General features: G+C 42.1%; 1 pseudogene; it reads left to right on the top strand.

The window, feature by feature from the left end:
* The first annotated feature begins 461 nt into the window (after positions 1-461).
* The window catches only part of LOC120058694, a 38,980-nt pseudogene continuing 23,278 nt past the window's right edge, over positions 462-16,163 (top strand).

Here is a 16,163-nt window from a genome sequence, read left to right as displayed (position 1 = left end):
AACATAGAACACCAGACATAGATTGCCCACCCAAACTCACGCCCTGACCAACCAAAACAGAGACATAAATAGAATCTCTAAGGTCAGGACGTGACAATTTCAATAAAATGTTTCAAGGACACAATTTCATGTATTTAAGTAATTCTTTGTTGTGGTGGGGGCATTAACATGAACACTCTCAAAATATAAAATGTTCATGTTCAGTTCAATTAATATCATTTTCATGTATGCATTAAGGTGTCTGTAATATAATATATTTGTCAAAAAACAAATGTAGACATTAATAGATGCATTTCTATAGCTTTTTTTTTTTACAATGAAGGAGGAGTTCCAAAATGGCTGTGCGGTGGCTTCAAAGCAGTGCCCCCTCTTAGTCATCTAAGGTTAATACATATTATGGTCTCCTCCTCTTCTATGAAATTGATGTGGACTGCATTTGCTCTAACAGTCTTGAAGTCAGCATGGACATGAATTTGTCAGCGCGTTGTGCTTTGGTTCTTTCTCTGTTGGCATTTGTAGATTTGAAAATAGTCTCTGCTGCAGAAACGGGAGGCACATCTACAGGTGAGTTGTTCTAATTAGCCTACTTTGCATTATTTGTCATGAAACAAACTGTGACAATTTGCTGAGTTTTTTGAAGAAGCCTGCTAGATAAAAGTGTTACCTGAACTTAACATTTTTAGTTGGCCCAAACTTAGCTCCAACTTGAGAAAACGTATGCAACAACTCAGTCAACATATAATGATGTGTTTGTCAACTTGTCTCATATGTTCATTCAACTATAAATTATTACTTGGGCATCTTAAAAGCACTGTTTGTGTGTCTGTGTGTAACCAGTTGCACAGCCCGTTTTAGTTAACATACAATGTTTTCAACCTACATATTTTAACCAATAGATTGTGAGTATTCAGAAGGCTGCCATGCATTGTCATGGGTGTTATAGGGGAAACATTGATGATCGGGGACAAATGTCTCCAAAACTATTAATTAGACACAAAATTACTTGGAGTATGGCCTACAAACTTTCCAGAGATGCAAATGCATATTTGTCGAATACATATCAACACAAATATGACAGATTTTCAGAAAATGATTCAGTCCAATTGTGTCTATGTTCATGTCTCATTGTGGCAAGTTGGGTCCCCTGACATATCTGATCAAATTGTGTTCACAAAGCAAAGCCTGGAGTGTGCCCTCGTAGACGATGGGGCTCAGGGATATGTGCAGAGTTCTGTTCCAATGACAGTGACTGCCCCAATGATGAAAAATGCTGTCACAACGGATGTGGGCATGTCTGCATTGCACCTTACACAGGTAGGATATGTTCCCTGAGTGACAAATACACACATCCATTGCATTCATTATTGCTGCATTACTCTGGAATCAAGAAAGCTGGAGCTCGGTTAAGAGCTAAGACACTAAATTATGAAGATTTCCAAGAGCCATGCAGGCATATAGAGTCTATATATATATATATATATGACCCAGAGTATTCCAGCTGTAGAATTAGAAAGATACATAGTCATTGTAATAGTAAGACTTCAAATGGAAGAGTCAGTGTAGGCTGACAAGCTGCTACCATAAACCTATTTGTAATGGGGAAATGTAAGATCGCTAAAGATCATATTTAGAGTGACCAACAAAACATTTAGCGTATACAGTCTATGTAATACACAATATTTCCAGTATTCTAGTTGTGACACTCAAGGTGTGGGTTGATGGTCACTAGACTTGATGCTGAATGTTATGGATTGTCATATCTGTTGATAGTGATTGACGCCAGACTGGATGTCCAAGTACCAGGATCGAGGACACACTGATTATTCACTGTTGTAGTGTACTGATGACATTCTGTGACCACTGTGTGATTCTGTAGCAGCTAACATTTATCGTAACCATCTCCACACAAATATGACAGATTTTCAGAAAATGGTTCAGTCTAATTGTATCTATGTTCATGTGTCTTTGTGGTAAGTTGGGTTCCCTGACATGTCTGCTCAAATTGTGTTGTCCCAAAGCAAAGCCTGGAGTGTGCCCTCGTAGACGATGGGGCGTGGGGACGTGTGCGGAGTTATGTTCCAATGACAGTGACTGCCCCAATGATGAAAAATGCTGCCACAATGGATGTGGGCATGACTGCATTGCACCTTACACAGGTAGGATATGGTCCCAGAGTGAAAGATACACCCATCTATTGCATTCATTATTGCTGCATTACTCTGGAAACAAGAAAGCTGGATCTTGTAATGTACAGTTCATACACATAGATCAATATATTTCACATACACTCTCTTTAGAGCTGAGACAATAAATTAAGAAGATTTCTGAGAGCCATGTAGGCCTTTAGAGTTATATACATATATATATATATGCAGCCATATAGCTCAAACTTGACTTCCAAATAGGACATCTGACCATGTCCTGACTACGTCAGGAAGTGCCTTCAAAAACCAGCCACTAGGGGTAACGGTGAGTGCTATTACCATCAAGTAGGCTTGGGTGTTGCTATGGAGTTCTGGGTAGAGGTGATGGATAGGTGTCATCCCATGACTCCAGAGCCAAAGGTCTCATGTTCAATCCAGTTGTAGATAGCTTTTTTAATATATATTTTTTTATTCTATCCTAAACCTTAACTCTTAACTTCAATATTTGGCATTTGGAGAATTGGAACTACAGTATGCTGAGCAGGAGGAGCAACCCAGGGTGTCAAAAACACTTTAACATTTGACATTTGCAGAAAAGTACAAAACCGTCTAATTCTGAAGGGAGAATGAGAGCTTGTTGATATATGACCCTGAGAATTTCAGCCATAGAATTAGAAAGATTCCAAGTCATTGTAATAGTAAGACTTCAATGGAAAGAGTCAGTGCAGCCTGACAATTTGCCATCATAAACATTTTGTAATGGGTTCATTTAAGACCAGTAAAGCTCATATTTAATTTAGAGTGATCAACACAATATTTAGCATAGAGTTTCTGTAATACACATGATTTCCATTGTTCTCGTTGTGACATTCAAGGTGTGGGTTGATGGTCACTAGACTTGATGTTGAATGTTATGGATTGTTCTCATATCTGTTGATAGTGATTGACGCCAGACTGGAGGTCCCAGTAGAAGGACCGAGGACACACTGATTATTCATTGCATTGTTGTATTGTATTGATGACATTGTGGAACACTGTGTGATTCTATAGCAGCTGACAATGTCACCTCCTTTCGGTTTTGACTTCCTACAAATGTAAATGCCTATTTATCGTAACCATCTCCTCACAAATATGACAGATTTTCAGAAAATGGTTTGGTCCAATTGTTTCCTATTCCTCCTGCTCTCTCAGTGCCGATCCTCCCGAAGGCAGGTCAGTGCCCGCTGCTTCTGAAAGTCCTGCCGCCACACAAGGGATGTGTCCGCGATGAGGACTGTCCTAAAGATGACAAATGCTGCGTCTTTCACTCTTACGCCTTGTGTGTCCCACCTGACTTCAGTAAGAACCTGACTGGTTTATTAACAGTGTTCAGAAGGCTGCCATGCGTTTTCATGGGTGTTATGGGGGAAACATTGATGATGGTGGCCAAATGTCTCCAAAACTAATTAGACACAAAAATATTAGGGGTATACTCTGCAATCTTTTCACAGATACAAATTCCTGTTTATCATAACCATCTCCACACAAATATGACAGATTTTCAGAAAATGGTTCAGTCCATTCTGTCCATGTTCATGTCTCTTTGTGATAAGTTGGGTTCCCTGACATGTCTGGTTAAATTTGGTGTCCCAAAGCAAAGCCTGGAGTGTGCCCTCGTAGACGATGGGGCGTGGGGACGTGTGCAGAGTTCTGTTCCAATGACAGTGACTGCCCCAATGATGAAAAATGCTGCCACAATGGATGTGGGCATGACTGCATTGCACCTAACACAGGTAGGATATGGTCCCAGAGTGACAGATACACACATCTATTGCATTCATTATTGCTGCATTACTCTGGGAAAAAAGAAAGCTGGAGCTTGTAATGTACAGTTCATACACATAGATCAATATATTTCACATACACTCTCTTTAGAGCTGAGACACCCAAATAAGAACATTTCCAAGAGCCATGCAGGCCTACATATATAGATACTTTTTCCAACCTACACTGTGAATGTTTAAATTATGTATTCAATGTATACAGGAAAATTACAATAATTGCTGTTATTAGTTTAAGCACACTACGTTAGTCTATTGTTGTGACTTATATGAAGATTAGATCAAATTTTATGACCAATTTATGCAGAAATCCATGTAATTCCAAAGGGTTCAACATACTTTTTCTTGCCACTGTATATATACACTGTATGTTCATTCAACTATAAACTATTATTTGGCATTTAAAGCACTGTTTGTGTGTCTGTGTTTAACCAGTTGCACAGCCCTTTTTAGTTAACATACAATGTTTTCACCTTACTTATTTGAACCAATAGATTGTGAGTGTTCAGAAGGCTGTCAATCATTTTCATGGGTGTTATGGGGGAAAAATTGATGATGGGGCCAAATGTCTCCAAAACGATTAGTTGACACTAAGTTACTTGGGGTATAGTCTACAATCGTCCCAGAGCTTCAAATGCCTATTTACCGTAACGATCTCTACACAAATATCACAGATTTTCAGAAAATGGTTCAGTCCATTTTGTCCATGTTCATGTCTCTTTGTGGTAAGTCAGGTTCCCTGACATGTCTGCTCAAATTGTGTTGTCCCAAAGCAAAGCCTGGAGTGTGCCCTCGTAGACGATGGGGCGTAGGGACGTGTGCAGAGTTATGTTCCAATGACAGTGACTGCCCCAATGATGAAAAATGCTGCCACAATGGATGTGGGCATGACTGCATTGCACCTTACACAGGTAGGATATGGTCCCAGAGTGAAAGATACACCCATCTATTGCATTCATTATTGCTGCATTACTCTGGAAACAAGAAAGCTGGATCTTGTAATGTACAGTTCACACACATAGATCAATATATTTCACATACACTCTCTTTAGAGCTGAGACAATAAATTAAGAAGATTTCTGAGAGCCATGTAGGCCTTTAGAGTTATATACATATATATATATATATATATGCAGCCATATAGCTCAAAATTGACTTCCAAATGGGACATCTGACCATGTCCTGACTACGTCAGGAAGTGCCTTCAAAAACCAGCCACTAGGGGTAACGGTGAGTGCTATTACCATCGAGTAGGCTTGGGTTTTGCTATGGAGTTCTGGGTAGAGGTGATGGATAGGTGTCATCCCATGACTCCAGAGCCAAAGGTCTCATGTTCAATCCAGTTGTAGATAGCTTTTTTAATATATATTTTTTTATTCTATCCTAAACCTTAACTCTTAACTTCAATATTTGGCATTTGGAGAATTGGAACTACAGTATGCTGAGCAGGAGGAGCAACCCAGGGTGTCAAAAACACTTTAACATTTGACATTTGCAGAAAAGTACAAAACCGTCTAATTCTGAAGGGAGAATGAGAGCTTGTTGATATATGACCCTGCGAATTCCAGCCATAGAATTAGAAAGATTCCAAGTCATTGTAATAGTAAGACTTCAATGGAAAGAGTCAGTGCAGGCTGACAATTTGCCACCATAAACATTTTGTAATGGGAACATTTTAGACCAGTAAAGCTCATATTTAATTTAGAGTGATCAAACACAATGTTTAGCATAGAGTTTCTGTAATACACATGATTTCCATTGTTATACTTGTGACATTCAAGGTGTGGGTTGATGGTCACTAGACTTGATGATGAATGTTATGGATTGTTCTCATATCTGTTGACAGTGATTGACGCCAGACTGCAGGTCCCAGCAGAAGGACCGAGGACACACTGATTATTCACTGTTGTATTGTGTTGATGACATTGTGGAACACTGTGTGATAATATAGCAGCTGACAATGTCACCACCTTTCTGTTTTGACTTTCTACAAATTCCTATTTATCGTAAACATCTCCACACAAATATAACAGATTTTCAGAAAATGGTTCAGTCCAATTGTGTCCATGTTCATGTCTCTTTATGGTAAGTTGGGTTCCCTGACATGTCTGCTCAAATTGTGTTGTCCCAAAGCAAAGCCTGGAGTGTGCCCTCGTAGACGATGGGGCGTGGGGACGTGTGCTGAGTTATGTTCCAATGACAGTGACTGCCCCAATGATGAAAAATGCTGCCACAATGGATGTGGGCATGACTGCATTGCACCTTACACAGGTAGGATATGGTCCCAGAGTGAAAGATACACCCATCTATTGCATTCATTATTGCTGCATTACTCTGGAAACAAGAAAGCTGGATCTTGTAATGTACATTTCATACACATAGATCAATATATTTCACATACACTCTCTTTAGAGCTAAGACAATAAATTAAGAAGATTTCTGAGAGCCATGTAGGCCTTTAGAGTTATATATATATATATATACACTGCTCAAAAAAATAAAGGGAACACTTAAACAACACAATGTAACTCCAAGTCAATCACACTTCTGTGAAATCAAACTGTCCACTTAGGAAGCAACACTAATTGACAATAATTTTCACATGCTTTTGTGCAAATGGAATAGACAAAAGGTGGAAATTATAAGCAATTAGCAAGACACCCCCAATAAAGGAGTGGTTCTGCAGGTGGTGACCACAGACCAGTCTCTGGGTCAGTCATGGTGTGGGGTGGCATTTCTTTGTGGGGCCGCACAGCCCTCCATGTGCTCGCCAGAGGTAGCCTGACTGCCATTAGGTACCGAGATGAGATCCTCAGACCCCTTGTGAGACCATATGCTGACACATGCACATTTGTGGCCTGCTGGAGGTCATTTTGCAGGGCTCTGGCAGTGCTCCTCCTTGCACAAAGGCGGAGGTAGCGGTCCTGCTGCTGGGTTGTTGCCCTCCTACGGCCTCCTCCACGTCTCCTGATGTACTGGCCTGTCTCCTGGTAGCGCCTCCATGCTCTGGACACTACGCTGACAGACACAGCAAACCTTCTTGCCACAGCTCGCATTGATGTGCCATCCTGGATGAGCTGCACTACCTGAGCCACTTGTGTGGGTTGTAGACTCCGTCTTATGCTACCACTAGAGTGAAAGCACCGCCAGCATTCAAAAGTGACCAAAACATCAGCCAGGAAGCATAGGAACTGAGAAGTGGTCTGTGGTCACCACCTGCAGAACCACTCCTTTATTGGGGGTGTCTTGCTAATTGCCTATAATTTCCACCTTTTGTCTATTCCATTTGCACAACAGCATGTGAAATTTATTGTCAATCAGTGTTTCTTCCTAAGTGGACAGTTTGATTTCACAGAAGTGTGATTGACTTGGAGTTACATTGTGTTGTTTAAGTGTTCCCTTAATTTTTTGGAGCAGTGTATATATATATGCAGCCATATAGCTCAAAATTGACTTCCAAATAGGACATCTGACCATGTCCTGACTACGTCAGGAAGTGCCTTCAAAAACCAGCCGCTAGGGGTAACGGTGAGTGCTATTACCATCGAGTAGGCTTGGGTGTTGCTATGGAGTTCTGGGTAGAGGTGGTGGATAGGTGTCATCCCAAGATTCCAGAGCCAAAGGTCTCATGTTCAATCCAGTTGTAGATAGCTTTTTTAATATATATATTTTTTATTCTATCCTAAACCTTTACTCTTAACTTCAACATTTGGCATTTGGGGCAACTCAGAAATTTGACATTTGGAGAATTGGAACTACAGTATGCTGAGCAGGCGGAGCAACCCAGGATGTCAAAAACACTTTAACATTTGACATTTGCAGAAAAGTACAAAACCGTCTAATTCTGAAGGGAGAATGAGAGCTTGTTGATATATGACCCTGAGAATTTCAGCCATAGAATTAGAAAGATTCCAAGTCATTGTAATAGTAAGACTTCAATGGAAAGAGTCAGTGCAGCCTGACAATTTGCCATCATAAACATTTTGTAATGGGTTCATTTAAGACCAGTAAAGCTCATATTTAATTTAGAGTAATCAACACAATGTTTAGCATAGAGTTTCTGTAATACACATGATTTCCATTGTTCTCGTTGTGACATTCAAGGTGTGGGTTGATGGTCACTAGACTTGATGTTGAATGTTATGGATTGTTCTCATATCTGTTGATAGTGATTGACGCCAGACTGGAGGTCCCAGTAGAAGGACCGAGGACACACTGATTATTCATTGCATTGTTGTATTGTATTGATGACATTGTGGAACACTGTGTGATTCTATAGCAGCTGACAATGTCACCTCCTTTCTGTTTTGACTTCCTACAAATGTAAATGCCTATTTATCGTAACCATCTCCTCACAAATATGACAGATTTTCAGAAAATGGTTTGGTCCAATTGTTTCCTATTCCTCCTGCTCTCTCAGTGCCGATCCTCCCGAAGGCAGGTCAGTGCCCGCTGCTTCTGAAAGTCCTGCCGCCACACAAGGGATGTGTCCGCGATGAGGACTGTCCTAAAGATGACAAATGCTGCGTCTTTCACTCTTACGCCTTGTGTGTCCCACCTGACTTCAGTAAGAACCTGACTGGTTTATTAACAGTGTTCAGAAGGCTGCCATGCGTTTTCATGGGTGTTATGGGGGAAACATTGATGATGGTGGCCAAATGTCTCCAAAACTAATTAGACACAAAAATATCAGGGGTATTGTCTGCAATCTTTTCACAAATTCAAATTCCTGTTTATTATAAACATCTCCACACAAATATGACAGATTTTCAGAAAATGGTTCAGTCCAATTGTGTAAATGTTCATGTCTCTTTGTGGTAAGTTGGGTTCCCTGACATGTCTGGTTAAATTGTGTTGTCCCAAAGCAAAGCCTGGAGTGTGCCCTCGTAGACGATGGGGCGTGGGGACGTGTGCGGAGTTCTGTTCCAATGACAGTGACTGCCCCAATGATGAAAAATGCTGCCACAATGGATGTGGGCATGACTGCATTGCACCGACACAGGTAGGATATGATCCCTGGGTGACAGATACACACATCCATTGCATTCATTATTGCTGCATTACTCTGGAAACAAGAAAGCTGGGGCTTGTCATGTACATTTCATACACATAGATATATATTTTTCACATACACTCTCTTTAGAGCTGAGACACTCAATTAAGAAGATTTCCAAGATCCATGCAGGCCTTTAGAGTATATACCAATGTTCTGCAACATCTATACACTCTGAGTATACCAAACTTTAGGAAAACCTTCCTATTTTTGAGTTGCACCCCCTTTTGTCCTCAGAAAAGCCTTAATTCGTCAGCGAATGGACTCTACAAGGTGTTGAAAGCGTTCCACAGGGATGCTGGCCAATGTTGACTCCAATGCTCCTCACAGTTGTGTCATGTTGGCTGGATGTCCTTTGGGTGGTAGACCATTCTTGATACACACAGGAAAATGTTGAGCATGAGAAACCCAACAGCTTTGCAGTTCTTGACACAGTCAATCCGGTGTGCTTGGCACCTACTACAATAGCCCGTTCAAAGGCAGTTAAATCTTTTGTCTTGCACGTTCACCCTCTGAACGGCACACATACCCAATCCATGTGTCTATTTTCTCAAAGCTTAAAAATCCTTCTTTAACCTGTCTCCTCCACTTCATCTTCACTCCCCTTCATCTACACTGAAGTTGATTTAACAAGTTACATCAAGAAGGGATTATAGCTTTCAGCTGGATTCACCTGGTCAGTCTATGTTAATAAATCAAAAAATCACCTTTATTTATCCAGGTAGGCCAGTTGAGAACAAGTTTTCATTTAAAACTGCGACCTAGTCAAGATAAAGCAGAGCAGTGTGACAAAAACAACAACACAGTTACACATAAACAAACGTACAGTCAATAATAAAAAATCTATGTACAGTGCGTGCAAATGTAGAAGAGTAGGGAGGTAGGCAATAAATAGGCCATAGAGGAGAAATAATTCCAATTTAGCATTAACACTGGAGTGATAAATGTGCAGATGATAAATGTGCAGATGATGATGTGCAAGTACAGATTCTGGGGTGCAAAAGAGCAAGTGGGTAAGTAATAATATGGGGATGAGGTAGTTGGGTTTGCTATTTACAGATTGGCTGTGTACAGGTACAGTGATCGGTAAGCTGCTCTGACAGCTGATGCTTAAAGTTAGAGAGGGAGAAATAAGACTCCAGCTTCGGAGATTTTTGCAATTCGTTCCAGTCATTGGCAGCAGAGAAGTGGAAGGAAAGGCGGCCAAAGAAAGTGTTGGCTTTGGGGATAACCAGTGAAATATACCTGCTGGAGCGTGTGCTACGGGTGGGTGTTGCTATGGTGACCAGTGAGCTGAGATAAGGCGGGGCTTTACCTAGCAAAGACTTATAGATGACCTGGAGCCAGTGGGTTTGGCGACGAATATGTAGTGAGGGCCAGCCAATGAGAGCATACAGGTCGCAGTGGTGGGTAGTATATGGGGCTTTGGTGACAAAATGGATGGCACTGTGATAGACTACATCCAGTTTGCTGAGTAGAGTGTTGGAGGCTATTTTGTAAATGACATCGCCGAAGTCAGGGACGGGTAGGATAGTCAGTTTTACGAGGGTATGTTTGGCAGCATGAGTGAAGGAGGCTTTGTTGCGAAATAGTAAGCCGATTCTAGATTTAATTTGGGATTGGAGATGCTTGATGTGAGTCTGGAAGGAGAGTTTACAGTCTAACCAGACACCTAAGTATTTGTAGTTGTGCACATATTCTAGGTCAGAACCGTCCAGAGTAGTGATGCTAGTGGAGGGTGCTGGCAGAAATCGGTTGAAGAGCATGCAGTTAGTTTTACTAGCATTTAAAAGCAGTTGGAGGCCATGGAAGGAGTGTTGTATGGCGTTGAAGCTCGTTTGGAGGTTTGTTAGCACAGTGTCCAAAGTAGGTCCAGATGTATACAGAATGGTGTCGTCTGCGTAGAGGTGGATGCCAGAGGTCTGGACAACAGGCCCTCCGATTTGACACACTGAACTCTATCTGAGAAGTAGTTGGTGAACCAGGCGAGGCAGTCATTTGAGAATCCAAGGCTATTGAGTCTGCAGATGAGAATTCGGTGATTGACAGAGTCGAAAGCCTTGGCCAGGTCAATGAAGACGGCTGCACAGTACTGTCTTTTATCAATGGCGGTTATGATATCGTTTAGGACCTTGAGCGTGGCTGAGGTGCACCCATGACCAGCTCGGAAACCAGATTGCATAGTGGAGAAGGTGTGGTGGGATTCGAAATGGTCGGTGATCTGTTTGTTAACTTGGCTTTCGAAGATTTTAGAAAGGCAGGGCAGGATGGATATAGGTCTATAACAGTTCGGGTCTAGAGTGTCTCCCCCTTTGAAGAGGGGGATGACCGCGGCAGCTTTCCAATCTTTGGGGATCTCAGACAATACGAAAGAGAGGTTGAATAGGCTAGTAATAGGGGTTGCAACAATTCCGGCGGATCATTTTAGAAAGAGAGGGTCCAGAAAGTCTAGCCCAGCTGATTTGTAGGATCCAAATTTTGCAGCTCTTTCAGAACATCAGTGGTCTGGATTTGGGTGAAGGAGAGACGAGGGGGGCTTGGGCAAGTTGCTGCAGGGGGTGCTGAGATGTTGGCCGGGGTAGGGGTAGCCAGGTGGAAAGCTTGGCCAGCCATAGAAAAATGCTTATTGAAATTATCGATTATCGTAGATTTATCGGTGGTGACAGTGTTTACTATCCTCAGTGCAGAGGCAGCTGGGAGGAGGCGCTCTTATTCTCCATGGACTTTACAGTGTCCCAAAACTTTTTGGCTTTAGTGCTACAGGAAACAAATTTCTGTTTGAAAAAGCTAGCCTTAGCTTTCCTAACTGACTGAGTATATTGGTTCCTGACTTCCCTGAAAAGTTGCATATCGCGAAGGCTATTCGATGCTAATGCAGAACGCCACAGGATGTTTTTGTGCTGGTCAAGGGCAGTCAAGTCTGGGGTGAACCAAGGCCTATATCTGTTCTTAGTTCCACATTTGTGGAATGGGGCATGCTTATTTAAGATGGTGAGGAAAGAACTTTTGAAGAGCAACCAGGCATCCTCTACTGATGGGATGAGGTCAATATCCTTCCAGGATACCCGAGCCAGGTCGATTAGAAAGGCCTGCTCGCTGAAGTGTTTTAGGGAGCGTTTGACAGTGATGAGGGTTGGTCGTTTGACCGCAGACCCATTACGCACGCAGACAATGAGGCAGTGATCGCTGAGATCCTGGTTGAAGACAGCAAATGTGTATTTAGAGTGCAAGTCGGTCAGGATGATATCTAAGAGGGTGCCCATGGTTACGGATTTAGGGTTGTACCTGGTAGGTTCCTTGATAATTTGTGTGAGATTGAGGGCATCTAGCTTAGATTGTAGGATGGCCGGGGTGTTAACTTCTTCTGGCTGCAAGCCCGACGTCGGTACACTTATGACAACAGCCAGCTCAAGTGCAGGGCGCGAAATTCAAAATATATATTTTTAAAATATTTAACTTTCACACATTAACAAGTCCAATACATCATTTAAAGATAAACATCTTGTGAATCCAGCCAACATGTCCGATTTTTAAAATGTTTTACAGCGAAAACACCACGTATATTTATGTTAGCTCACCACCAAATACAAAAAAGGACAGACATTTTTCACAGCACAGGTAGCATGCACAAAGCCAACCTAACTAACCAAGAACCAACCAAACTAACCAAGAAACAACTTCATCAGATGACAGTCTTATAACATGTTATACAATAAATCTATGTTTTGTTCGAAAATGTGCATATTTAGAGCTGAAATCAGTGGTTACACATTGTGCTAAGGTAGCATCTTTTTCCCAGAACATCCGGATATTTTTCTGACTCTCACATATTCTGACCAAATAACTATTCATAAACATTACTAAAAAATACATGTTGTATAGGAAATGATAGATACACTAGTTCTTAATGCAATCGCAGTGTTAGAATTCTAAAAATAACTTCATTACGACATAAGGCTTACGTTATGGCGAGCGAGTGCCCAAAACCTGGGCGCAAAACTAATAGTACACAGTTCGACAGATATATGAAATAGCATCATAAAATGGGTCCTACTTTTGATGAGCTTCCATCAGAATGTTGTACAAGAGGTCCTTTGTCAAGAACAATCGTTGTTTGGATTTAGAACGTCCTTTTTCCCTCTTGAATTAGCAAGCGCACTAGCCAAGTGGCGCGAAGCTCTCCTTCCTGAACAAAGGCACACAACGCAACACGCCTAACGTCCCGAATAAATTTCAATAATCTAATAAAACTATATTGAAAAAACATACTTTACGATGATATTGTCACATGTATCAAATAAAATCAAAGCCGGAGATAGTAGTCGCCTATAACGACAGCTTTTCAGAAGGCAATTCCAGGTCCATCCTCGCGCTTTCCAGAAAACAGGAAATGGGTGACACGTCATTCCAAGAGGATTTATTCCACCTCAGACCAAGATAAACACTCCATTTCTTCTCTCACTGCCTCTTGACATCTAGGGGAAGGTGTATGACGTGCATGTATACTAATACGTATCATGCCCATTTATAGGCAGGACCTAGAACAGAGCATAGTTTTCAGACTTTCCACTTCCTGGTCAGGAAGTTTGTGCCAAATGAGTTCTGTTTTACTCACAGATATAATTCAAACGGTTTTAGAAACTAGAGAGTGTTTTCTATCCAATAGTAATAATAATATGCATATTGTACGAGCAAGAATTGAGTACGAGGCCGTTTGAAATGGGCACCTTTTATCAGAGCTACTCAATACTGCCCCTGCAGCCAGAAGAAGTTTTAAGCATGTCCCAGTTTAGGTCACCTAACAGTACGAACTCTGAAGATAGATGGGGAGCGATCAATTCACGTATGGTGTCCAGGGCACAGCTGGGGGCTGAGGGGGGTCTATAGCAAGCGGCAACGGTGAGAGACTTGTTTTTGAAAAGGTTGATTTTTAAGTAGAAGCTCGAATTGTTTGGGCACAGACCTAGATAGTATGACAGAACTCTGCAGGCTATCTCTGCAGTAGATTGCAACTCCTCCCCCTTTGGCAGTTCTATCTTGTCGGAAAATGTGATAGTTAGGGATGGAAATGTCAGGATTTTTGGTGGCCTTCCTAAGCCAGGATTCAGACATGGCTAGGACATCTGGGTTGACAGAGTGTGCTAAAGCAGTGAATAAAACAAACTTAGGGAGGAGGCTTCTAATGTTAACATGCCTGAAACCAAGGCTTTTACAGTTACAGAAGTCAACAAATGAGAGCGCCTGGGGAATGGGAGTGATGCTGGGGGCTGCAGGGCCTGGGTTAACCTCTACATCACCAGAGGAACAGAGGAGGAGTATGATAAGGGTACGGCTAAAGGCTATAAAAACTGGTCGTCTAGTGCGTTCGGAACAGAGAGTAAAAGGAGCAGATTTCTGGGCAAGGAAGAGTATATTCAAGGCATAATGTACAGACAAGGGTATGGCAGGATGTGAGTACAGTGGAGGTAAAACCTAGCATTGAGTGACGATGAGAGAGGTTTTGTCTCTAGAGGCACCATTTAAGCCAGGTGAAGTCACCGCATGAGTGGGGGGGTGGAACAAAAGGGCTAGCTAAGGCATATTGAGCAGGGCTGGAGACTCTACAGTGAAATAAGACAATAATCACCAACCAAAACAGCAATAGACAAGGCATGTTGACATTAGGGAGAGGCATGTGTAGCCGAGTGATCATAGGGTCCAGTGAGTAGCTAGGCAAGCTGGAGACACAGCGATTCAGACAGCTAGCAGGCCGGGGCTGGCAGGCTAGCAGATGAGCCTCAGGGGGACATCGCAAAGGGAGAGCCTGTTGAAACCCCCTCGAACGGCTACGTCGGCAGACCAGTCGTGATGGATTGGTGGGGCTCCGTGTCAGCAGCAAGGAATCCAGGCCAATTGGCAAAAGAGGTTTTGAAACCCAGGAATTGTCTGAGGGATCTCTTCGGCTAGCAGGGAGATGGGCCTAGCTCGAGGCTAGCTCCAGGCTAACTGGTGCTTGCTTCGTGACAGAGATGTTAGCCAGGAGTAGCCACTCGGGTAGCAGCTAGCTAGCTGCGATGATCCGGTGTAAAGGTTCAGAACTTGCGGTAGGAATCCGGAGAAAAAACAGTCCGATATGCTCTGGGTTGATATCACGCTGTGCAGACTGGCAGGAATTGAACAGGCTGAGGCTGGCTGATGCCCTAGTTAATGGTGATGACCGCTAGCAGTGGCTAACTGACTACTAGCTAGTAGCTAGTTAGCTGGCTAGCTCCTGATGAGGGTTCCGGTTCTAAAGTATAAAAAATAGCAGATCCATACTACATTGGGTGAGAAGAGTATATTGAAATTGAGATAAAAAATATATACAAAATATATACGAAGAAAATGATATATACACTGGACGAGACAAGACAAGACAAAGACGTCTGACTGCTACGCCATCTTGGATTATATATGCTCATTCTATGTCATGAAACGAGCAGGTGTTCATAATGTTTTGTACAGTCAGTGTATAACACGTTGTTGTTGATAAGGTGATACAAATGCATATCTAAGGGAAGGGGAATTTGGGAATATCAGGCTGAGACTTCAGAGGAGTAGCAACATACTTTATTACTGTACACAGAACATTAATTAAGCTGCCAATTTGTCAAGGGCCACCAACAGAATTCCAACTCATTGTAATATTAAGACCTCAATGGAAAGAATCAGTGTACGGATGATTTCCAGTGTTCTACTTGTGACACTCAAAGTGTGGGTTGATGGTCACCAGACTTGATGCTGAATGTTATGGATTGTTCTCACATCTGTTGATAGAGATTAACGCCGGACTTGAGGTACAAGGGCCGAGGACACACTGATTATTCACTGTTATATTGTATTGATGACATTCTGTGAACACTGTGTGATTCTGTAGCAGCTGACAGCCTGTTTGTTTTGACTTCCTACAAGCCTCTAGAGCTGGTGTTTACAGAACATTTGGTGCTGTCTGATTAGAATGTAAAGGGCATGTCTCCAAGATGCCAGTTAGACATTTTCTCTGCCTCTGTGCTGGAAGTGTCTCCCTGTTGCAAATTGTTATAAACTGTGTCCTCCACCTCTTTGGAGGTCAAATATCTTTTGGGGGGGGTTTTACAGCTTTTCTGCTACATATACATGCACATACAT

Source organism: Salvelinus namaycush, chromosome 14 (genome assembly GCF_016432855.1).
Source record: "Salvelinus namaycush isolate Seneca chromosome 14, SaNama_1.0, whole genome shotgun sequence".
Taxonomy (NCBI): Eukaryota; Metazoa; Chordata; class Actinopteri; order Salmoniformes; family Salmonidae; genus Salvelinus; species Salvelinus namaycush.
The sequence above is the reverse complement of the archived record's forward strand: the minus strand, read 5'-3'. Positions and strand labels throughout refer to the sequence as shown.